This window comes from Camellia sinensis, chromosome 4 (assembly GCF_055761805.1).
Source record: "Camellia sinensis isolate YWXY chromosome 4, ASM5576180v1, whole genome shotgun sequence".
Taxonomy (NCBI): Eukaryota; Viridiplantae; Streptophyta; class Magnoliopsida; order Ericales; family Theaceae; genus Camellia; species Camellia sinensis.
The window spans coordinates 26499940-26525284 of NC_138964.1; the positions used below are offsets into that span (position 1 = coordinate 26499940).

At 32.6% G+C, this 25345-nt stretch overlaps 1 long non-coding RNA gene across 26 annotated transcripts in view; it reads left to right on the forward strand.

Moving 5' to 3' along the window:
* The window catches only part of LOC145824529 (uncharacterized), a 36456-nt gene extending 17811 nt beyond the window's left edge, over positions 1-18645 (forward strand). The window contains exons 3-8 of one of the 26 annotated variants that reach the window (XR_014366228.1): positions 1877-1923; positions 2021-2085; positions 9556-9640; positions 10981-11095; positions 14547-14599; positions 18349-18645. This is a non-coding gene — a long non-coding RNA (uncharacterized LOC145824529). Of the gene's footprint in view, positions 1-1876; positions 1924-2020; positions 2086-9555; positions 9641-10980; positions 11096-13772; positions 14812-18348 lie in introns of those variants that run through there. The other 25 variants (XR_014366230.1, XR_014366224.1, XR_014366239.1 and 22 more) reach the window with 25 other exon arrangements.
* The last annotated feature ends 6700 nt before the right edge of the window (positions 18646-25345 follow it).

The window sequence follows — 25345 nt, forward strand, 5'->3', positions numbered from 1 at the left end:
TGGCCATACTCATGTAGATCCTAATTCGAAAATATGTCCATATATATGAAAATGTATATGGGTTGTGTCAATTTCGATCGTAATTTGTATAAAGTTTAGAGGTGGAGTAAATGTTTTTCTTCGAATTGGGTTCTCAAACTAATCTTAAATGCAGTTGACGTATGATAATCTCTATTTTTAACTAAAAAACTAATCACAGGTCTTATATAAAAAGGTTCCATTTTGAAACCTACAAAGTTAAAAATACAATACTAACAATTTTCAAAAAGATATATACATAACAAAGACAATAAAACTTGTTATTATATAAATACTTCTCCTCACTTATTGGATCAGCCCTCTTCAATGACATGAATCAGTTAGTAAGTGAAGAGGAGTATTCATATAATGATAGTTATTATCTTTGTTATGTATATATCTTCTTAAAAATTGATTGTAGTATTTTATTAATTCCGCAGGTTTCAAAATGGTTCTTTTTCGTATAAGAACTGTGATTAGTTTTTTAGTTAGAAATATAAATTATTGTATATCGCTCCTATTTAACATTAGTTTGAGAATCCAATTCGAAAAAAAGCATTTACCACATCTTCGTACTTTATACTGATTATAATCGAAATTTAAAAGACCCATATACATTATATAGACATATTTTTGAAATTGGGTCTGCATCAGTATGGCTATTTCGAGGAATTTGTGAAAGTGCAGACAATTAGTGTGTCGAGTATGATTAATATTATACACTTGGAACAACCAATTGGTAGGCTTATTTGGGTTCCTCCTCCCTTGGATTGGAATAAAATTAACTTAGAAACATCATTCATTAGGATAGGTGGGACTATTTATGGTTCAGCGGGGTTGTTTTCTGAGATCATTTCGGTAAGATTAAAGCTATACATGTTATACGGCTCAAAGGTGTACGTGACAGCTACAAAGCTGTGTTGAAAGCTACCGAATGTAGACTCTTTTTAGCTCGACAGTATGGGTTCATGTAAATGTTAATACAATTGGATGACTCATTCATTATTAAAGCTATCGAAGGTGGAAAATTAATCGTGGAATATTACGATCTCTACATGTTTAAATTATTTCTTTATATATTTTTATTTAGAAGTCCTGCAAATAAATTTTTTTCTTTGCACTAATGTATTTTTGTACCTATAGGAGATTACCCGTTAAAGAGTTCAAGAATTAGATGTTTGATTACATCTTAGGGAGGAAAACTAGGTTGTGATGTTTTTTTGTCAATGAGAGCTAGAGATTGGATGTTAGAACCAACGTCGAAGATTATTGCGGCAATTCGCCGTACTTTGAGGAAGTAAAGAGTCGATTATGGCAAAAATGATTTGGTTGAGACGACTTATTTTAGGCTTAAAGCACATGTAGCAGGTTTCAATAGTTTCACATTTAATAAGTGTAGTATTTGCTATCCTGTTAATTTTTGCATGCAGTCTAGGTGCTAGTTTGGGATAACTCAATAGTGACGGTTTGTCGGGTTCTTTGCCTATCTTCTTGATGTTTAATTTTAGTTTTTACTTATCTTAACTTTCTTGGTTTTTTAATTTTTAAATATATATGAACTGGTGATTAGTGTAACAAGTTCTGATATGACTAAGCATATTGCAAAGTGAGAAGTATTATACCGAGAGCATAAGGGGGAGAAATCTCCATTGATAGACATTGAGGCCAAAATGATCAAATATGAATATGTTTTCATCAAACAAGTTATTCTTGTTCGTCTTTGATAACAAAAATTCATTTTAAAATACATATAAATACGATATTATATCTAACATATAACCATGTCCACGGGAAAATTCAAGATACTTTTTTCATTGAATGGCTAGTTAACTCTTGGGAGTACCCTTTTTTTTTACAGGCTCATTTCCTATGATTCCCCTACCAAGTACATAAAGACTCAACTAGGTGATTTATTGAGTTCTAATTGAAACTTACTTTTGCTTCATAAGTAATTATAAAGAAAGAAAAATGGTATGCGAGTTTCTAACATGTTTTTTTACAGAAGATACGTTGTCTCAGTCATGGTGTCCATGCTGCAGCAAACTGATGTGTTTTCCCCCCCGAAAGGTTAGAAAATATTTGTTACATTTTTTACTGTTATTTTTATTGCTTCGTGTTGCTGGGTGGTTGTTTTGTTACTTGGATGCTTTGTGCCATAACAGCCAGCTTTTTTCGCCTTCTATTTTTCCTTGTAAGGCCTGTAGTGAGAAGACAGAGAAAGAGAAGCATGACGTAACAAAATAAGTTAATAACCTACAATGTAGGACAAGATGAGGTTAACTGCTCCTACTAGTAGTGAACCCAAGCCTAATAAATGGCAACTGAAAATGGGCTTTGGGTGGGTGACATTGGTTTTTGAAGGTTGGATGTGTGGTAAATAATGGGGGATTTAAGGGTTCCAAAAATTGCAACAAAAGGTAGTGATTTGAGATTGAAGACAGAAAATTTTGGTGTTGTTCTTACACCCTTCAATTCTTTATCTTAAATATCTTTTTTTTTTATAATTAAACAATTTTATAAACTGAGGCCCCCATGGGAATGCTTCTTGTGTATGAAAAAATGCCACTGCCAAAGGGCACTTTACACGCCCTTGCATATCCAAAAGCTCTACAAATTCTATACTTGGTCTAGACCTATGGTGTACATGTTCTTGAATATGGGCGTCAGATATGGGCGTGGGTCTGGGCTTTGGTCTTGAAAAGCTTCTAGGGCTAGTGTTGTAAGAGGGAAAAGAAAGATTTGTGTTTGTGAAAAGGAAGAGGGTGGAATTGAATTGATTTCTATAACTTTCAGATTGCATCATTTCTGAAATAGTGCAATTAAATTTTAAGATTAAATTAGTAGCTAATAGGTATAGGAATAGGTGGGGGATGGTTTGTACTTGATAAACTAGGGTTTAGTTTTTTAGGGAGGTGAACAGTAACACGCAAAGTTGAAGAGATAGGAGAGGGAAAGTGGCACTTCACCCTCATAACGGTCATGAAAATTTATATAAAATCCAATTTAGTTTCTCTCAAGAAGAGTTCAATTGCTAGTGTGAGACACGTATACCAAACCCTAATCCAAGTGTGAAGTGTCCGAAATGGATATTTGATATATTTTTAAGAATCCATGTAACATTGGCCAACAGATCCCAAATATACAAAATACTAGAAATAAGGTACATCAATATAACGGGCAAAGACAAGGAATATTCGGTACTATCAAATTGTCTTATGTTTCCTATCCTGCTAACTAAGTAAGCCACATCAAGCCAAGATGGATAATAATCCAATTATTTCTGATCCCCACCCTTTTCCCTCTTCAACAACCAAGGCATTAGAGTTGCCAGGAACACCAAGCCACACTAAACCAAGAGAGGGCCCAAGTTTAAAGCTCCTCAGCAACCGAACAATAGCTGAGTATCTCTTGCACATGTAATCCATTCACTGATAATTTATTAGATAAGTTTTCATTTACTAGAGAGAAGAGATTGGAATTTGAGAGATCTAAACAACATTTAATTAGATAAGTGAGATCTAAATTACGTTGGAACTTGGAAGTCAGCATTTAGACAATTGAAATGTCGAAAGATAAATGTAAATGTCCAACTACTCAATCAATGCCACAAAAATAACAAATCTGGGATGCAGAGACGAGGTGATAAGGATGCAATCTGTTAAACCAGTCCAATAGAAACACGTGTAGTTTAGTTTAGTTCGGTTCGGTTTCCGCTGCTTGTTTTGTTTTGAAACCATTGACCAACTATGAAACTGAAATTTTGTAAATTTGTAAACTTCAGCCGACCGGAAGTTGGTTGCAATCGTCTCCTTTTCCAAGGTTATCAACAACATTTGACCATATCTGGCTTGTAATTTTAGGCATATGAGAGGAAGAACCACCTTTGTACAGTCCCAAAATAGGTCTCATTTGGTCCGGAAAAATGATTCCACGAGGTCCAGGGACTGACCAGGCCCAAAGCCTTCGAGGCTTTACTTAGGCCTAATCACCTCTAATTCCACAAAATAATTGGTCTTCTTGGAGTGACACAAATCATGGGCACTAACTCCTAAATTCCCCTAGCCAGGTCCCTCCCTGTTCACAATGGGGTTTGGTCGGGTGATTCGGTTGTCCGAACACCCAAACAAAATCCGCACAAGCCACCTGTTGAAATCGCATCCCTTGTATTGTTATATGATTGTCACTCTGGTGACTCTTGTTCTGGTTTGTTCATGGTTATGTTTATATGTTAGGTATAATATTGTATTTATATTTTCTGTTTTGTTCGTGGATATGGTTAAATGTTAGGTATAATATTATATTTATAGGTATTTTAAAATGAATTTCTATTATCATAGACGAACATGAGTAACTTATTTGTTTTATATTTTATCATTTTGGCCTAAATGCCTATCTATGGAGATTTTCTAACTCTTATGCTCTCACTATAATATTATTCACTCTGCAGTGTGCTCATAGTCAGATCAAAAATAGTTGCACTAATCAGCAGTTCATATATATTCAAAAACTAAAAAAACCAAAAGTTAAGATAATTACAAACTAGAATTAAACATCAAGAGGATAAGCGAAGATGCCGATAAATCGTTGAACGTGAAACTATTGAATTGTCTTAAACTAGCACCTAGAAAGACGACGTGCAAAAATTAACAGAATAGCAAATATTAGACTTATTAAATGTGAAATTATTGAAACCTACTATCTGTGCTTTAAGCCTAAAGTAAGTCGTCTCGGTCAAATCATTTTTGCCATAATAGTCTCACTTTCTCAAAAGCACGGTGAATTGCCGTAGTAGTCTTCAAGGTTAGTTCTAGTAACCAATTTCGGGCTCTCGTAGCTAAAAAATTCACAGCCTGGTATATCCTTCTCTGGGGATATAATCAAACATTTAATTGTTGAACTCTTTAGCAGTTGATTTCCTGTAGGTACAATTGCATTATTGTAAAGAAAAAAAAATTCATTTGGACGACTTCTAAATAAAATAAATAAAGCAATAATTAATACATGTAGAGATCGTAATATTCCACTGTTAATTCGCCGCTTTTAATAGCTTTAACAATGAATGAGTTATCCAATTGTATTAATATCTACGTGAACACGTATCGTTGAGCTAGGAGGAGGTTACATTCAGCAGTTTTTAGCTCAGCTTCGTATCTGTCGCATACAACTCTAAGCTGTATAGCTTTCATCATACCCAAATGATCTTGCAAAACAATCCCGTTGAAACAAAAAGAGTCTCATCTGTCTTAATGAATGATATATCTGAGATGATTGTTATCCAATCCATGGAAGGAGGAATCCAAATGACCCTATCAATTGGTTGTTCTAAGAGTAGAGTATTAATTATACTTGAAACCCTAATTTTTTTAATTTTAATAAACTCTTTGAAATGGCCGTACTCATGCAGACCCAAATTCGAAAATATGTTCATATATACAAAAATGTATATTCGCTATGTCAATTTTGATTGTAATTTGTGTAAAATACAAGGGTGGGGTAATTCTTTTCTTCGAATTGGGTTCTCAAACTAATACATTTCCGTAAAGGAGTATATGGACTTATTTTTGAAATTGGGTCCGTATCAGTATGGCTGTTTCGAGGATTTTATTAAAGTTCAGACAATTAGTGTGTTGAGTATTATTAATATTCTACACTTGGAACAATCAGTTGGTAGGCTTATTTGGGTTCCTTCTCCCATTTATTGGAATAAAATCAACTCATATGCATCATTCATTAGGATAGGTGAGACCAGTGGCGGAGTCAGAAAATTAAATTAGAGGGGGGCATTTATTAATTATAATATCGAAAATTTTTACAAAAATATTTTATACAAGTTTTTAGGATTGATTTCGAGAAATATCAAAAAAATAATGTTATTTATAACTAGTGTATCATAGACAATATAAAAAAATATGGATATAAGTCTTAAAATAAAGGGAAATGATAGAGAGCTCTAAATATAGAGCTCTAATTTGAGCTCTAATGATGTGTCAAAGCAAAAAAAAAAAAAAAAAAAAAAAAACAAACAAACAAACAAACAAACAAAACAAGGCACAAACATCACATCAGGGTGGGACCCACCTTCCCATTAGAGCTATTAGAGCTCCTATATTAGAGCTCTAAAGCATTTTTGTAAAATAAATTATAGGGTAAATTACAAATACACCCCCTGAGATTTGATTAAAATACGAATTGCCTCCTGTGATTTTGGAAATTACATTCTACCCCCTAAGGTTTCTAATTTCATAACAAATCGCTCATTTTATTATTGAATCATCAAGTCAATTAACGGTTTTTTATGATATTAGAAATATGTTTCAATTAATAATTTATGTAATTTTATTATTATATAGAAGAGCAATTATGAATTTCATTTTTTTAGTTAATTCTGTTAAATAAAAAATACTAACAACCAATTATGTATTTGTAATTTATCCTAAATTATATAATGATAAATTATTTTTTTATACAAAATTTGATTAAAAATTCAATATAATGGTAATACCACGTCATCATTAGTATGTGATATCACCAACTAATAGTAAATAAACATATAGAGAGCGAACCTCACATGTCAAATGTAACTAACAATCTAATAAATTTAATATTTTTATAATGAGATTTCTTATACTTGCATGTTAATAATAATGATATAACCATTACATTCAAAATGTTTTATAAAATTTTCATAGATAATATTGTTTATGGTAGTCTCTTTATTTTTAATCAAAACAACCATTATTGTTCTCATAATTTTTAAAATTTCATCGACATTTCACTCTAATAATATTTTTTTAAGTTTTTTATTTAAATTATTTTTTTTATATTTGTAAAAAAAAAATCCTAAAATCTAGGGGGCGCGTGACCCCCCTGGTCCCCAAGTCCCTCCGCCACTGGGTGAGACTGTTTATGGTTCAGTGGTATTGTTTTCCGCGATTATTTGGGTACAATTAAAACTATACATATTATGCGGATTAGAGGTGTACGCGACAGCTACGAAGCTGAGTTAAAAGTTGCCGAATGTAGCCTTTTTCTGGCTCAACAATATGGGTTCACGTAGATGTTAATACAATTGGATGACTCATTCATTATTAAAGCTATCAATGGCGGCAAATTACCCGTGGAACATTACGATCTCTACATGTATGAATTATTTCTTTATATATTTTTATTTGGAAGTCCTGCAAATAAATTTTTTTCTTTGAACTAATGCATTTTTGTACCTATAGGAGATTACCCTTTAAAGTGTTCAAGAATTAAATGTTTGATTACATCTTAGAAAGGAAAACTAGGATGTAAATTTTTTGGCTATGAGAGTTGGAGATTGGATGTTAGAACCACCGTCGAAGACTACTGCCGCAGTTCGCTGTAGTTTGAGGAAGTAAAGAGACTATTATGGCAAAAATAATTTGGTCGAGACGACTTATTTTAGGTTTAAAGCGCATGTAGCAGGTTTCAATAGTTTCACATTTAATAAGTCTAGTATTTGCTATCCTGTTAATTTTTGCGCGCTGTCTTTCTAGATGTTAGTTTGGGACAATTCAATAGTTTCACATTTAACAGTTTTGTCGGGTTCTTCGCCTATCTTTTTTACGTTGAATTCTAGTTTGTACTTAATTTTTTGGTTTTTTAATTTTTGAATATATATGAACTGGTGATTAGTGTAACTAATTCTGATCTAACTATAAGCATATTGGAGGGTGAGAAGCATAGTTCTAAATCGCGGTATCGGGTAACGTAACAGTATCGATCGCGGAGTATCGGCCGGTACGTATTGAGAATCGGGTGTCGTGGCCGTGAAATTTCAAAAATCATTAGCAATTCCTCTAAAACTCAATTTTATGCATTTTTGTTTACTCTTTTTACCTTAATTTATCACATTTTAATCAAAATTTTGATATATGGGAGCACTTTTGACTCATTTTCAACTAAATGATATGTATTTATTTTAGTCTAAGCTTTTTTTTGGCATATATGTTAAAATTTTAATAAAAAAATTGATGTGGAAATATTTTTTTACTTATTTTCAACAATAAAATACTTCCAAATGCACACCAAATTAATAAGAGAGAGGCAGATGAAATTCTTTTGATTTCAATATTTGTTTTTCTTATTTTTTTTCCCTTGCTCAACTGAGGAAAGCAAAATATATATATATATATATATATTAATATAAACAGAGATATAGGTGTATAAACAAATAAATAGAAAAAAAAAATCGAAACATATACAATCTACACAAGCACGAGCACCTACCTGAGTACCTCTCTCTTCTTATCCATTTCAATCTCCCAGATCATAATATAACCACAAATTCCTATCCTCTCTCTCTCTCTCCCTCCCTCTCTCTCTATCTTTTATAGATGCATAACAGTGGCTTTACGGAACAGAAAAACAGATAAAAAAAAAAATAATAATAGAAACAGAACAACAACAAAGCAAAGCACGACTTACAACTTGCAAGTTGCAACTGAGGGAGATAAACCTTCTTTAAAGAAGCTTGAAAGCGGTGGCTTAGCCGGTCTTGGGCAAAGTTGGGCCTGCATTAATGATCGATTCCATGCTTCTCTCTGCAACACTTTACAAGATCGATGCCGTAGGGAGATGGGTTTGGGTTTGATTGAGGATTTGGGTTTGGCCCGATTGAGGGTTTTTGTTTACAGATTGTTGTCTCCTCAAATTGAAGGTTGAAGACTGAAGTCAACTCCACACAGCCCAAAGAAAGAAGCTTAGATTTGCATGTTCTCTGCTCCAATTTCAGCCGTACCGGCGATGGCAAATGTGTATCGGAATTGTATCGCTCACGTGTCGGATTCAGGCCGATACATATCGCGAATCGGCCGATACGTATCGCGAATCGGCCGCTATGGACGTGAAATTCATTCTCAACGGTATACCGGTGAGTATCCGACTCGGCACTCCAATTTTCCGGTACGAACCGGCCGATATTTAGAACCTTGGTGAGAAGTATTATACTGAGAACATAAGGGGTACAAAATCTCCATGGATAGGCATTGAGGCGAAAACAATCAAATGTGAATATGTTTTCATCAAACAAACAAGTTACTCATGTTCGTCTCTAATAATACCTAACATATAACCATATCTACGGGGAAAACAATACAAGGGTCATTGAGGTGACAATCATATAACTCCATGGATAGGCATTGAGGCGAAAACGATCAAATGTGAATATGTTTTCATCAAACAAACAAGTTACTCATGTTCGTCTCTAATAATACCTAACATATAACCATATCTACGGGGAAAACAATACAAGGGTCATTGAGGTGACAATCATATAACAATACATGGGATGTGATTTCAATTGGTGGCTCATACAGCCTCTAGAGGTGGCTTCCAAAATAGTTTAGCACTTAGTTCTTCAGAACAGGTAGTTCCGCACAGCATTTTGTTCCACATGAAGAGCACTTTGTTCCACATCAAGTGGGATCTTTCTAAAGTAGTAGTAGTAGATGATTATGTATACATGTTTTTGTCTCTTTTTTTCTTCGTATCTTGATAAGGTTTCAATGATAGGTGTACTTATAAGATGCTTGAAGATGTCGTTGGTGAACGTTATAAGGGTGGTTATGATTTTATTAAACTGCCCTTCGATTTTCAGGCAAGTGACTTTACCTCAGAAGAATAGAGTTAGTTTTACGTTACAAACTGTGAATAATTATGACTTATCCTTCTTTTGCTGAAGAACAAATGCAATAAAGGTTATGTATTCATCAATCTAACTGATCCTGCCCCTGTTATTCCCTTCTATCAGGTTTGTTTGATTAATGCTGGCCGTTTGTTTTATTGTTTCCTCTCTTTCTCTCTCTCTTCTTTCTTCTTTTGATCGAAAAAGAACGGGAATAGCTGGGCAGGAAAATGAATTGATTTCAACAGCTCTCTTCTTCCTCCTACAGTTTAATTGAACCTCAACCTGTTCAGCTTTTCCTGTTCAACTATTGTTGAAATCAATTCATTTTCACCATCTCTAACTTGAATGCCTAGGTCCTTTGTCACGCCTTTAAGGTCTGTTTTGCGTTGCTATAATTGGATTGTTGGATGTAGCCAAGGTTTTAAAAAGCGGCCGCAACCGTTACGTAACGCTGTTACGTAACGGTTTTGGCGGTTACCGCCACCCGTTACGGCCGCTTTTGCAGTGTGATTAAGATTCACAGGTGTGTCGGTCGTAGCGGCTGCCGTAACGGTACTGTAACAGCCTGTTACGCACCGTTACGTAACGGTTCCAAACTGTTTCTTTCGAAAAAACACAAAAAAAAAAGCTAAAAATGGGAGAAGAGGGATAGAGAGAAGAGCGAAGATAAAGAGAGAAAATAGAGGAGCAAGAGATAGAGAGAGAGAGAGGAGGGAAGATGAAGAATATGGTATTGATTTGTTGAAGTTGTAAGACCTATGCTATTCTATTCAGCTGCTATCACTAAACCATTTTGTTTGTGTGTGTATATCTATATATTGTTTGAAAATAATAATAATAATAATAAGCGTGGTCATTATCTATTTGGCTTGGTTAAAATATGTATATATATATATTTAAGCTCTTATTTATTCTCTTACTTTTGTCATTGTTTATCTTATATATATAGTTAGTGATTGATTTTTTGTATAATATAAAGTCATTAATTATTAAAATAAAATGTAAAAAACTCAATTTATAGTGATTTAAAAATATGAAATATATTGGATCATATTTAAAAATTTATAAAAATTGATCAATATTTATTTTTAATCCAATAAATATGATCATGGAAAAAAAATATGTGTATCGGTAAGTTTTTTTCAAATTGTGTGAAAAATAAAAAAATTCACGGTTCCGGTTACCGCAACTGTTACACTACGGCCTTTACACCCCGCAACCGCAACCGCGTCACCGCCACCGTTACGGCGACCGCAACCGCTTTTCAGAACCTTGGATGTAGCTAATAGAGAAGGTTTTTTTTTTCACAGGCATTTGAACGAATGCAATGGATAGAGACTGTATAAGAAATGCAGCAGTTTCTTATGCTAAGATGCAGGGAAAAGCTGGGTCAAACCTGAAGACTCAAGATATGCATGTGATCAGGTATTCTCGTTACCTGAGGAAAACATTTTCAAAAATTTTCAACTTATATTTGTCGTTGGGGTGAAATGTTATATCATGATTATTGTGAAGCTCGATTTGTTGGATGTTGTCTATTCGGTTGATTTTGGGACAGTCCCCTTATTACTTGTTTGCCTGGTGTTTGTACTCTCCTATTATCACTTCTTTGTAAGTGTTGGACTAGGAATCTTATCGATTTGCTATGGTGTGGTGATGTGGAGTTTGTGTTGTGCATAGAGGCCCGTGCTTGGTGCGCTAACTCATCTATTTTTATTTCCGTTGAGTTGAGGTGTCGGTTATGGGTCTTGTTGTTTGTCATTGCGAATTGCCGACTTTTGGAAATAGAGTTTTTTCCTTTTAACATGGTTGAGTTGCAATTGGCATTGAAATTTGGAGTTCGATTTTTGACACACGTTTCAGTTGAGCGAGTTAAAAAGAGGTTCTTTTAAGAAAAGAAATGTGGCTGTAGTGTCGGTTTGAACAAAAGGGTTTTGGAAGGAAAACAAGATTCTGTGTAGGCTAGCAAAATAAGTTGGGGTGGCATTAGTGCTGCAAAAGAACTGAATTGTTTTTAACTAACTCGAGGTCGGTTCATTTAAAGTTTCTTTAAACTTTATTTATTAAGTGAAATAGTTCAAACTCGATTTTAGGCCCGTTTAGTAATTAAGTAGAGCTCGAGTAGACCTACACTTAGCTCGATAAGTCTCATGAAGATAAAAAATATATATATATTTTTAATGCTATATGAAATCAATTTTTATTATTTTATTTTATTTGTTTGTGTTTGGAATTTATGTAAATTTCCATGTTTGATTAATAAAATTTATTATTAATATAAGTATTCTTTTATATTTTGTCCATAATTTATTTTTTTCAGTTTTAATTGGCAAATTAATTTAAAAAAAAAAAATTTTAACTTGAGTTTTAACTTGTCTTGTTTTTATAATTGAGTTGGCTCAAGTTCAACTCACATTTTTTAAATAATTGATGAGCTAAGCTTGATGGTGTAACTAATACTTGAGGTGGCCTATTTTATTTTAATAGTATAGGGAAACCTGGAAACAAGGTTTTAAAAAGCGGCTGCAACGGTTACGTAACGCCGTTACGTAACGGTTTTGGCGGTTACCGCCACCCGTTACGGCCGCTTTTGCAGTGTGATTGAGATTCACAGGTGTGTCGGCCGTAGCGGCTGCCGTAGCGGTCGTAACGGTGCCGTAACAGCCGTAACGGCCTGTTACGCATCGTTACGTAACGGTTCCAAGCTGTTTCTTTCGAAAAAACACACAAAAAAAAGCTGAAAATGGGGGAAGAGGGATAGAGAGAAGAGGGAAGATAAAGAGAGAAAATAGAGGAGCAAGAGATAGAGAGAGAGAGAAGAGGGAAGATGAAGAACATGTTATTGATTTGTTGAAACTATAAGACCTATGCTATTCTATTCAGCTGCTATCACTAAACTATTTTATTTGTGTGTGTCTATTTATATATTGTTTGAAAATAATAATAATAATAAGTGTGGTCATTATCTATTTGGCTTGATTAAAATATGTATGTATATATATATATTTAAGTTCTTATTTATTCTCTTACTTTTGTCATTATTTATCTTATATATAATAGTTAGTGATTAATTTTTTATAAAATATAAAGTCATTAATTATTAAAATAAAATGTAAAAAACTCAGTTTATAGTGATTTAAAAATATGAAATATATTGGATCATACCTGAAAATTTACAAAAATTGATCAATATTTATTTTTAACCCAATAAATATGATCATGGAAAAAAAATATGTGCATCGGTAAGTTTTTTTCAAATTGTGCAAAAAATAAAAAAATTCACGGTTCCGGTTACCGCAACCGTTACACTACGGCCTTTACACCCCGCAACCGCAACCGCAACCGCGTCACCGCCACCGTTACGGCGACCGCAACCGCTTTTCAGAACCTTGCCTGGAAATATGGCTTCACTTGGCGTGGAATTGCATAGAGCTAAAAAACCTAACCTTATAGATTCTTTTTTATTTTATTTTATTTTATTATGAAGGTATTTCGTGCTCTGCTTTGAAGGTGACAATCAGATAAACTTTCACTAGTTCCTTGAGAGATTTGAATTCGAGGATTGCGGAATGAAAATAAGCACTAAATCAGTTATAGTAATAAATAAACAAAAAATGAGCAACAACCAGATCTTCTGAGATCTGGACAGTTTTGGAAACGCTATTTGAAAGGATGTGTATATCTAAGGAATGAAGAAATAGTTGCTATGCATTGAGGCGGCTTCACTGCTTACATTTTACATTTCCTGCTAATAGCCTCTATTGTTTTTGTGCTCTATGTTTGGTTTGTCTCTTAACAAGAACTTCAGGTGATCTTTTTCTTCGCATCCAACTCAATCTTTCATGCTTTTTCCTCTTGATTCTTGTGTTCTGGCCTGAAAATTCATATTAATCCCTGTTGTGGATATGCTTATAGTCCTTGCATTTTATTGGTGTGGGTATTATGCATGGTGTGGGATCTTTGTTTCGCAATCTGTTTGGGCTTAAATCTAGTGCTCTTCTTGCTTCTGTGATGCTTGCACTATCTTGGCCCCTTTAACATCACTTTCTACGCATTCATGTTTATAGTAACTCTAAATCTTTGTTTGATCTGCTGAAAAAAGGTACTAAGGGTCTTGAAGACTGCAGCACTCCTTGGATTTTCTTGGATTTTGGTGTTTGCTACATTGCCCGTCATTCCACTCTGCATTATTTTTCTGTTGCAAACCTTTGTCAGTGGAAGCATTTAGACTAGCTTGTTTTGCTATTGGCGATATCCCTTGGGTGCCTTTGTGTGGTTCAGAGAGTTTTGTGTTTATTTCCTGGTTGTATGCCTTATATGTTATTTCGTCTTGGTTGTGAAAGTTGCATCCTAGTTGAGAATACTCCAAACTACACACATTCAAAACCCTGACTTCTATAAAAACGAGTGTCAAAATTAGCTTTTAGAAGCAAAATATTTTCAAAAATTTTCAACTTATATTTGTCATCCGGGTGCAATGTTATTCCATGATTACTGTTAAGCTTGATTTGTTGGATGTCATCTATTCGGTTGATTTTGGTATAGTCCCCTTATTACTTGTTTGCCCGGGGTTTGTAGTCTCCTATTGTCGCTTGGGTGCAAGTGTTGGACTGAGAATCTTATCAATTTGCTGTGGTGATGTGGAGTTGGTGTTGTGCTTTGGCTCTCTCACTTATATATTTTATTTGTGTTGAGTTGAGGTCTCGGTGATTGGTCTGGTTTGTAGTTTGGAATTGTTGACTTTTGGAATTGGAGTTATGTTTCCTTTAACATGGTTGAGTTGCGATTTTCATTAAATTTTGGAGATTGATTTTTGATACGCATATGTTGGTTGAATTAAGAAGAGGTTTTTGTAAGAAAAGGAATGTGGCTGCAGGTACGGTTTGAACGAAAGGATTTTGGAAGGAAAACGAGACTATGTAGGCCAAGGTTTGTGTGCACAGGTTTGCTAGCAGTTAGGGCTACAAACGAATTGAATTATTTGTGAATCACTCGAGCTTGGCTCATTTAAAGTTTATTTAAACTTAATTTGTTTATTAAATGAACTAGTTTGAACTCGATTAGACTTTCAATATTTTGTATAATAAGCACTGTTATCATATGTCACAGTTATGATGTTTATAATATTTAGTTATGATTTATCGTGTTGTTGGTTGTGACCGCTTGTGGTCATTATTATTGGTTGACTGAATAGATTTTTAGTTATTCCTCAAGTGATGTGTAGTAAAAACAATAACTAAGTTATTGTCCAAATAACCAATACATAAGTAGATCTAACATTTATTCATATATAGAAAGAATTTGAACTAGCACCAAAATAGTGTTTAAAAATTACCACAACACAGTGAAGTAAGAAAGGGTGAAGTAGCTATATATGTGAGGAACTGGTAGGGTGTGCATATATGTATTCCGTAACATGTATGATATTATCCCTACTTTGTATTGTATCATATTATATTATATTTTATTAGGAGAAGATTACAATGGCCACCTCTTAAAAATGTAGACATTTTTAAAAAGTTATGGTTTTTATGATAAAAGTTATGATTGTTTGCATTGTGTATTATAATATTTTGTGGTAAATTTATAAATTATAAATTTATGGTGTGCACCCTAAAATTTAAAATCATAATGTTATGACATTTTGTAATTTTTGTTACGACATTTTAGTAGGATAAAATTTACTTTACCTTCTGGTTAGGTGAGTTGTGCTTTACCTCTCTATCATTTAGGAATAATCAGTTACCTCTCTTATGATTTTGGACTAAGGCCCTGTTTAATAGAGCTGTGGGAAAGTGCTTATAGCTTATGCTTAAACAGCTTATAACTTATAACTATGAACATAAGCTGATTTCTGACTTATAAATTAAGCATCTCCTGCTCCACTCAAAGAATAAGTTGATTTCTGACTTCCAAAAAGTTATAAGGTATAAGCTATAAGTTAAACCAAACACATCAAAATAGCTTAAATTAAGCTGAAAGTTGAAATAAGCAGCTTTTAAGCTGCACCAAACAGGGCCTAAATACAACGGTAACACTGTTGACGAAAGTTACAAAATGATGTTAATACACCTTTGGCATCTTTTTTCTCTCTATCTTTTCTCTCTTTTGTTATATACAATTTTTGCTTATCTTAATTACATATTAATCAATTAAAGTATATATTTATACACAATGGTGTTGTTTGACAATTGGGTTAGGTTGATTTTTTGGTTAAATTAGTCATTAAAAAAAAAAAAGTTGAAAAGTTAATAATATAAAATGTCGGAAAGTTTATTTTCACACACTTATTTATCTCAGTGCACACACTTAATGAAATATTATTTTAATGGCAATTATATTCTAAAGTAAAATGATTATAATAGACATCAAAACACACCCTTAATATTAAATTTAAATTCTCTATATACATCCTTTAAAAATATATATATATCAATGCATATTTTTGAATAAATAAAATAAAATAAAATAAATCCTAATTGAGAGAGAAAAGTCATTGAAATCTATGGAACCATCTTAAACTTAAAAGAACTGTTGTTTTGTTGTGAACTGAGAAACCCCAATTCCATTTGGGTCAGTAAATCTAAATAGGTCTCCGGCTGTCGAAATCTGATGGGTTTGGAGTAAAGAGCTCTGCCGGCGCCGGAGTTAGGGACGACGAGGTTGCGACTGAACCTCATGCTTCCATTGTTCAAGTGGGCATTTACGAGGAGCTTCAAGTTGGTCAAAGTTAAGGTTTCGAATTCGAATTATGTAACTTTAGTGGCATTGTTGGTGAAACGGAGCAATAAGAGGAAGATAATGCCGGAAATCTCGTTAGAAAGTGACGTACGTTATTGCTAGATTTGGTGAAAACCCATTAGCGTAGTGATCGATGGGTTGTCTAAAATTCTTTCATTTTGCTGGATTAAAGGTTGATGAATCATGGAATGGTAGAGAGAGAAAGAGTGACTAATATGTGTATGAGAGATAGAGAAAGAGGGGGGGATTGTAAAGTCGAACTTGTTTCACAATATCATCATCTTGATTACTTACTAGAAAACAAGGTCTAGTTCTATAGCGATTCTGGTTTGGACCCGACCCATTTGATGTTTTGGATCTGAGTTTCGTTGTCTTTGATAGTTATTCATGTCTTGTTTTCCCTCAAATCTCTTTGAGCTTGGCTTTTGGGATGTGTTGATTGCATTTGGAACATGTTGGTAGCTTGTTTTTCAAACTATTGTTACACATATTTTTGACCCTTCACTCAAGCGAAGCTTCTTGTATTTGAGCGATGACCTCCGTCTACAAAACTACTGGGAGTTTGTATTCTCCGCTTGAGCGAAGCTTCTTGCGCTCGAGTGACAGTCTTCTGTCTGTAAAACTTCTGGGAGATTGTATTCTATGCTCGAGCGGAACAACTTATTGTGTCTGGTTATTCGAGTGACACTTCCTGCGATGAGCAAACTATGCGTATATCAGTTCGTAAACAGCCCATTTTAAATCACTTTTTCATCTCTCTCTCTCTCTCTAAACATTTCAAAACCCTAATATTTCTCACACTCTCTCTAAAACTCATCTTCAATCCTCAAATACACTATCATCCATTAATCTTTACACCCTAGACCCTTTGTTAAAAGGGTAGAGCTCACCTAGAGCTTCCATTTGATTGGAGCAAAGTCTATTTTCGGTGTCTTTGAAGTTTCTACATCCTCTCTCTCGTCTTCTAAGTTCGAGGTAAGGATATCTTCACTCTTTTTATGAGCTTTAACTTAACTATTTGTTATTTCTAAACAATATTGAGATTTCGGAAGATTAAATCTAGGGTTTTGAGTGAAAATCAAAAAAGGGGTTTTTCATATGGATTCTTAAGAATGATTTTGATGTTGGAAATAATGTTGAGTTGGGGAGAAATGGTTGATTTTGATACTTGGAGTTAACTTTGGAAAGGAAAGGAATTTTGCACTAAATGCCTCAAATATTTGTTTTGTATAAATAATGAAATTGATGTTGAAATTATCAAATTGGATTGGGTATTGATGAGGATGGTAGAGTTGGATATGTATTATCATTCATCACTGGAAATTTGGAAAGTTTATCTTTATGGAATATAAATTATCTGTTTAGAAATATCTGTTTTGGGCTTTCGGTGGAGAATAGCTATGATTGTTGTAAAAATCGCATATGAATTAGAAGAATAAGACTATTTCCTCATTCATTTGCATTGAGCATTATCTCCCACTTATATATTGAAAATGTTTATCTTTTGGAGAAAAAATGATAAATCTGGGGAACATGAATTGTAATGTTAAATTAAGTTGGCTTGAATGTTCAGGATAAAAGTCTCGAAAACTAAGTATATGCATGGATGCTGATCCCGTGGACAAAATTTTTGTGAAATGACAATAGTAGTGCTTTTATAGCCTACGTTTACATGGGTTCCGGCTTACGATTTCCTCCGGACGAAATTTTCAAGAAAGGTTGGATTGTTTTGAAATTCCTAGAGTGTGATTCACTGTCTTATTTTCTATTGTAATAGAAATGATTTATGAATCAAAATATTAATTTGGCATTGCATAATAATGTTTTGGCACAGACATTGCATATGCATTCACCTTATAGCTTTGTTAAGATTCATATACTGCGTTGGATTATTTCTACTGGACTTTGGCTCACTCTGTGTGGGAAAAACATTTCAGGTGCTGATGATATTCCTCCGCTAAGGCAATAGCTTGGGAGGACTTGGAGCGAGAGCTTCTTTTGTGTATTTATATTGTACAAGTCAATGGTTTTAACTGTATTGGACTTAAGTCCACTTTTGTTGTAACCAAGTATCGTCTTGGAAAGCTGTAAGCATTCCTGATCTGTTTAACTTCCATTCTTTTTCTTTTGTTCGCAACATATGCTATAGATTCAGGGCCAGACATTATGAATGTATACTGCATATGTTTTCCTTTTGTAGACTCAATTGGATTTAATGGAAGATAATTATCTTATCATGGTGTCATTTATTGATATTGTCAATGGGTTATTGTATTTATTTCGGGACGTTACAAGTTCAAACCCATCTTCATTGAAGTTCCACCCACTAATCCTTTTCTGTTTCACAGTAACACCACTGATTAAAAACTCTACTTCTCCTTAAATTGAAATGGAGTCTAAATTGTTGGTATACAATTTTGAATAGTTGTATAAAAAGAGGATTGAAGTAGTGTATACAAGGATATGAGTTAAGGATAAGATTGAAATATTTGGTGTGAAATGAGAAAATAACTAATAATAAAATTATTAAGTATGCGCTCTGAAAAATGATATACACTGAGATAAATAGGTATGTGAAAATAAATTTTTTTTAAAATGTCACATTCAAATTATAATTTTTTTTTTTTTTCAAAAAGTTTAAAAAAAAAAAAATAACCTAAACAAATTTTTTAGCCTGAATTAATATAGTCAAAAAAGTGAATCTTAATCTATGGCCCTTCCCTTTTTGTGGAGGAGAGCCAGCCACGTGTACCATCATTTTACACCACACAATTTCTCCTCACTTCAGTCTATGCATATCTCATTTGGATTTTTCTATGATACATTAATGTGGTTTTCATGTATCATACATAAATAAATTTGGACCATTAGATCTAAAAGTAAAATAAATCTAACCATTGATTAGTAATAATTAAAATCAGGTTAAGAAATCTAGGTAGTTTCATAAAAAATAAGATAGTTTTCAATGGTTTTGAAACCAAAAAGTAGTTTTCAAGTTACCACAATAACAAACTACACTTACTATTTGATATGATTATACTTGCTATTTTTAATAACTATACTTACCATTTAATTATTAATAAAATACACTTAACTTGCTATTCAGGTAACATGTAAACTTAAAAAATTAAGTTATAATAAATTTTCAAAATCTCTAAAATAAATATAAAATTTATAAAATAGAATTTAAGAAAAAAATATACAAAATAAATGTGAATTTTATACATTTTATTATAATTTATTACATTTTATGAAATAAGATTTTTTTTTTATTTATTATCTACTTAATGGCAATAAATGAAACCTAGTTTCCTTTTCATTTACCACACTTGAAAATAATAAATGCAATTAATGAAGAAATATAATTAATAAAATATAGGAAAATTTAAAATTTATTTGAGAATTCCATGAACAAAATTTTATGTTTATTTTTTAAAATTTTGAATATTTGAAGATAAGATTGTTGTTGATTTGGAACTCCCTCGGTAACAATCTATATCTCTATAGTCTCTATCTTTTTTTTTACTTTAACTTTCCATGATATTTTAAATTTATAAATTTTAATGTTTTGTTGGAACAACATTTCACCTGGTTAAAAGAAAAACTATGAAATCTAAGTGGTAAGAAAAAAAAATCAAGTTTGATGAAGTAGTAAGTATAGTTTAAGTTTAGTTTAAAAGATTGATTAATCAAGTCCATTAAAATAGTAAGTAAAGTTCCATTGAGTAGTAAGTACTATTTAAGTGATGAGTCAAGTTTGATAAAGTAGTAAGTAGAGTCTAATTGCGTAGTAAGTGTTGTTTAAGTGATGAGTGAAATTCGATAAATTAGCAAGTAGAGTCTCATTGAGTAGTAAATGTTATTTAAATGAGTGGTAAGTTAAGTCTGATAAAGTAATAAGTAGAGGCTCATTGAATAATAAGTGTGGTTTAAGTGAGTGGTAAGTAAGTCTGATAAAATAGTAAGTATGGTTTAAATAAGTGATTTCCAACTTACTACAACAACTAAACACACTTACTACTCGATATAGTTGTACTTACTATTCCACGTAACTACACTTACCATTCAAACATTAATAAAATGCACCTAACCTCTAAAATAAATATAAATTTTATAAAATAGAATGTAAACAAAAAAAATATATATATACAAAATAAATATGAAATTTATAATTTTTTTACATTTTATGGAATATTATTATTTTTATTTATCTACTTAATGGCAATGAATGGCAATAAATGAAGCCTAATATCTTTTTCATCTACCACAATAAATGCAATAAATGAGAAATATGATTAACAAAATATAGGAAATTTTCAAATTCATTTGAGGATTCCATAAACAAAATTTGATGTTCATTTTTAAAACTTTTGAAGATTTTAAGATAGAATTGTTGTTGATCTGGAACTCCTTAGGTAAGTCTCTCTCTTTTTACTTTCACTTCCATTACATTTTGAATTTATAAATTTTTATGTTTTGTTGGAACAACATTTCACCTAGTTAAAAGAAAAATTATGAGATTCAAATGGTAAGAAAAAAAAAATCAAGTTTGATGAAATAGTAAATGTAGCCTTAAGTTTAGTTTAAATGATTGATAAGTCAAGTCTAATAAAGTAGTAAGTAGAGTCTCATTGAGTAGGAAATATTGTTTAAATGGGTGATAAGTCAAGTTTGATAAAGTAGTAAGTACAGTCTCATTGAGTAGTAAGTGTGGCTTAAATGAGTGGTAAGTTCAGTCTAATAAAGTAGTAAGGAGAGTCTTATTGAGTAGTAAGTGTGATTCAAATGAGTAGTAAGTCAAGTCTGATGAAATAGTAAGTACAGTCTTATTGACTAGTAAGTGTGGTTTAAATGACTGATAAGTCAAGTTTGATAAAGTAGTAAGTAGAGTCTCATTGAGTAGTAAGTGTGATTCTGATAAAGTAATAAGTACAGTTTCATTGAACAGTAAGTGTGGTTTAAATGAGTATTACGTCAAGTTTGATAAAATAGTAAGTAGAGTCTTATTGAGTAGTAAGTGTTGTTTAAATAATAAATAAGTCAAGTTTGATAAAGTCGTAAGTAGAGTCTCATTGAGTAGTAAGTGTGATTCAAATGAGTGGCAAGTCAAGTCTGATAAAGTAGTAAGTACAGTCTTATTGAATAGTAAGTGTGGTTTAAATGAATGGTAAGTCAAATATGATGAAATAGTAAGTACAGTCTCATTGACTAGTAAGTGTGGTTTAAATGGTTAATAAGTCAAGTTTGATAAAGTAGTAAGTAGAGTCTCATTGAGTAGTAAGTGTGATTCTGATAAAACAGTAAGTACAATTTCATTGAGTAGTAAGTGTGGTTTAAATGAGTGTTAAGTCAAGTCTGATAAAATAGTAAGTAGAGTTTTATTGAGTAGTAAGTGTTGTTTAAATAACTAATAAGTCAAGGTTTATAAAGTAGTAAGTAGAGTCTCATTGAGTAGTAAGTGTGATTCAAATGAGTAGTAAGTCAAGTCTGATAAAGTAATAAATACAGTCTTAGTGAGTAGTAAATGTGGTTTAAATGAGTGGTAAGTCAAGTCTGATGAAATAGGAAGTATAGTCTCATTGACTTGTAAGTGTGGTTTAAATGGTTGATAAGTTAAGTTTGATAAAGTAATAAGTAGAGTCTCATTAAGTAGTAAGTGTGATTCTGATAAAGTAACAAGTACAGTCTTATTGAATAGTAAATGTGGTTTAAATGAGTTTAAGTAGAGTCTCATTAAGTAGTAAGTGTGATTTTGATAAAGTAACAAGTACAGTCTTATTGAATAGTAAATGTGGTTTAAATGAGTTTAATTACCATTCAAAAACACAACACTTACCATTCCTTCTCATTCAACTTGCAACTCTTTGTGACTCAACTTACCACTTACCATCCATTTTACTTCCTAGTATTGTACTTACCATTTTTTACTTGTTTTTTCTTAATTAATTTGTTTATGCTTATTGCAGATGGAAGACAATACTCAGCAAAATAAGAATAACATTATATATGAACTAGATGATGATGATGGTAATGATGGTAAGTATAATATTCATAAAGAAGATGATCTCAAACAGATTATCTTTGTTTTGGTGATGTGTTGATGTTTGATACTAGGTATCGGACAAATGCGTACAACAAACCTTTTGTGATACTACAATGTGTGAGCAACCACTTTCAAATGACCATTTTTGGGTGTGCACTGTTGGCTTCCGAGACAGTAGAGACATACATATGGGTGTTAAAGAAATTTCTTGATGCGATGGATCACAAGATGCCTCTATTTGTAATCGCTGACGGGGATAAGGCCGTTCTGTTCCAAAATAGGACTTGTGCATGTTTGGCTTATGAACCTTGTGGTGCAAAATATGTTGTTACAACTCATAAAAATTAGTATAAATATCAATAACACAAGCTTAGTATAGATAAACATGACATGCTACATAGTCAAATGCTTTCAATTATAAAATGGATAAGTAAATTACCAAAAAATATGTAGGTAGATACCACACTGGATATTTCACATCTGGGATACAATCCTTTTGCTTTAATGTAAATTGCAAAGCAACTAAAGTGATTATGTAAGAAACAATAACTCATCAATAAATGTAATTATCTTGTACATTATAAACTCATTTGTGCAACGGTTTACTACTTACTTGTCCATTAAGCCAACAACCACGATCGGGTGAGTGGAGTGCTCAATTCATGACCTTCCTCTCTCATACCTACGTTCCCGAGCCAAGACAGTTTGGTTATGACAGACAAGTGGCCTTTGGCATGAGTCACGGATTTCCTAAATTTTTCAAAAATATTTAGGTGGCGACTTTGAAATCTGGCAATGCAGTCCATTTTTGGCATCTTTGGTGATTAATGGATTTTCTAAGATTTGTCAGATTTGGACTTTCATTTGTGTTTTTTCTACTTTACGTTGCACTTGTGAAACTAGATTTAGAACCACGGGAGTCCAAACTGTAGGGCTATCGTACCCAAGGAGACTAAACCTCCCCGAGGAGCACGAAAAACCAGCTAATTGAGAGGTAGTAAGTCAAATTTGATAAAATAGTAAGTGAACATTCAAACTTAGTTATAACTAATTGTGACAATACTTACTACTTATTATAACAATATTTATAACTAATTGAAAGGTCTTATTGAGTAGTAAATGAGTTCTTATTAAGTAGTAAGTGTGATTTGAATGAGTAATAAGTCAAGTCTGATAAAATAGTAAGTGTGGTTTAAATAAGTAGTAAGTTAAACATGATGGAATAGTAAATGCAATTTCATTAAGTAGTAAGTAGAATATTATTAAGTACTTACCATTAATGAGCACAATACTTACCATTCATTGTACTTGTACTTATTGAGTAATAAAAAGAGTTTAATTGAATAGTAAGCAAAGTCTAATAAAATAGTAAGTAAAGTTTCATTGAGTAGTAAGTGAGATTTAATTAAGTAGCAAGTCAAGTCCAATTAATTAGTGTCTAATTGAGTAGTAAGCCATATTTAGATGAGTAGTAAGTGAAATTTGATTGACTAATAAGTGGAGTCTCTCATTGAATAGTAAGTGGTGTTTAATATGATACAACTAAGTGGGATTTAAATGAGTGGTAAATCAAATCCAATTGAGTGGCGTCTTTGTAAGTAGTAGTAAAGTGGAGTTTGATTGTGTAGTATGTTGAGTCTCATTGAGTAATAAGTAGTGTTTAATTAGATAGTAAGTCAAGTTTGATGGAGTAGTAAGTGGACAATTAATGAGTAGTAAGTGGAGTCTCATTAAGTAATAAGTGGGGTTTAATTTAGTAGTAAATAGAGTCTCATTGAGTAGTAAGTGAACTGTAATGAAATAGTAAAAGTAGAAACTCATTAAGTAGTAAGTGAAATCAAAATTGAGTAGATAATGGAGTCTATTGAAGTAGTAAGTATAAGTTCATTAAGTAGTAAGTGAAACCAAAATTGAGTAGTAAGTGAAGTGTAATGAAATAGTAAGTGAAAACTCATTGAATAGTAATTAAAGTCTAGTGAAATAGTAAGGAGAAGCTCGTTGAGTAGTAAGTGGAGTATAGTGAAATAGCAAGTGGAAACTCATTGAGTAGTAAGTGAAACTGAAACTGAATAATAAGTGGAGTCTAATGAAGTAGTAAGTGAAAACTTATTAAGTACTAAGTGGAAGCCAAGTATTTTTCAACTTTTTTGGAACAATAATAAATTTGATGAAATAGTAAACATAATCTAATTGAGTAGTATGTGAGATTTAATTAAGCAATAAGTCAGGTCTAATTAAGTGGCGTCTTATTGAGTAGTAACTCATGTTTGATCTAGTAATAAATGGAGTTTGATTAAGTAGTAGTGGTGACATGATGGTGATGTTGGTAGTAGTAGTGGTGGTCGTGGTGGTGGTAGTGATAGTGGTAGTTGTGATAGTGGCATAGTGGTGGTGACAGAGGTAGTGGTGACAGTGGCATTGTGGTGACAGTAGTGGCATGGTAGCATTGATGGTGGTAGTGTTGGCAGTGATAGTGGTAGAGGTAGCGATGATAGTGGTAGTAAGATTTTAGTGATGTTTGTGGAAACAATGACAATATTGATGAAGGTGGTGGTAATGGTGGTGGTGGTAGTAATAGCATGGTAGTGATGGTAGCAATAGCGATGGTAGTGGTGGTGGTGGTGGTAGTAACAGTTGTTGAGTAGCAAGTCAAGTTTGATTGAGTAATTGTGGAGTCTTATCGACTATTAAATGAGATTTAATTGAGTAGTAAGTCAAATATAATAACATAGTAAGGGGTTGTTTGGGATAAACTAAACAAGTACACTTTTTGACTTTTTATGAAATATGGGTTGGGTTTGAAGTGATGTGATAGAAAGATAATGTGACTTAGATAAGATGATATGACTTAAATATGATAGTGACTTTTTGACTTTTTTTTATTATGCCAA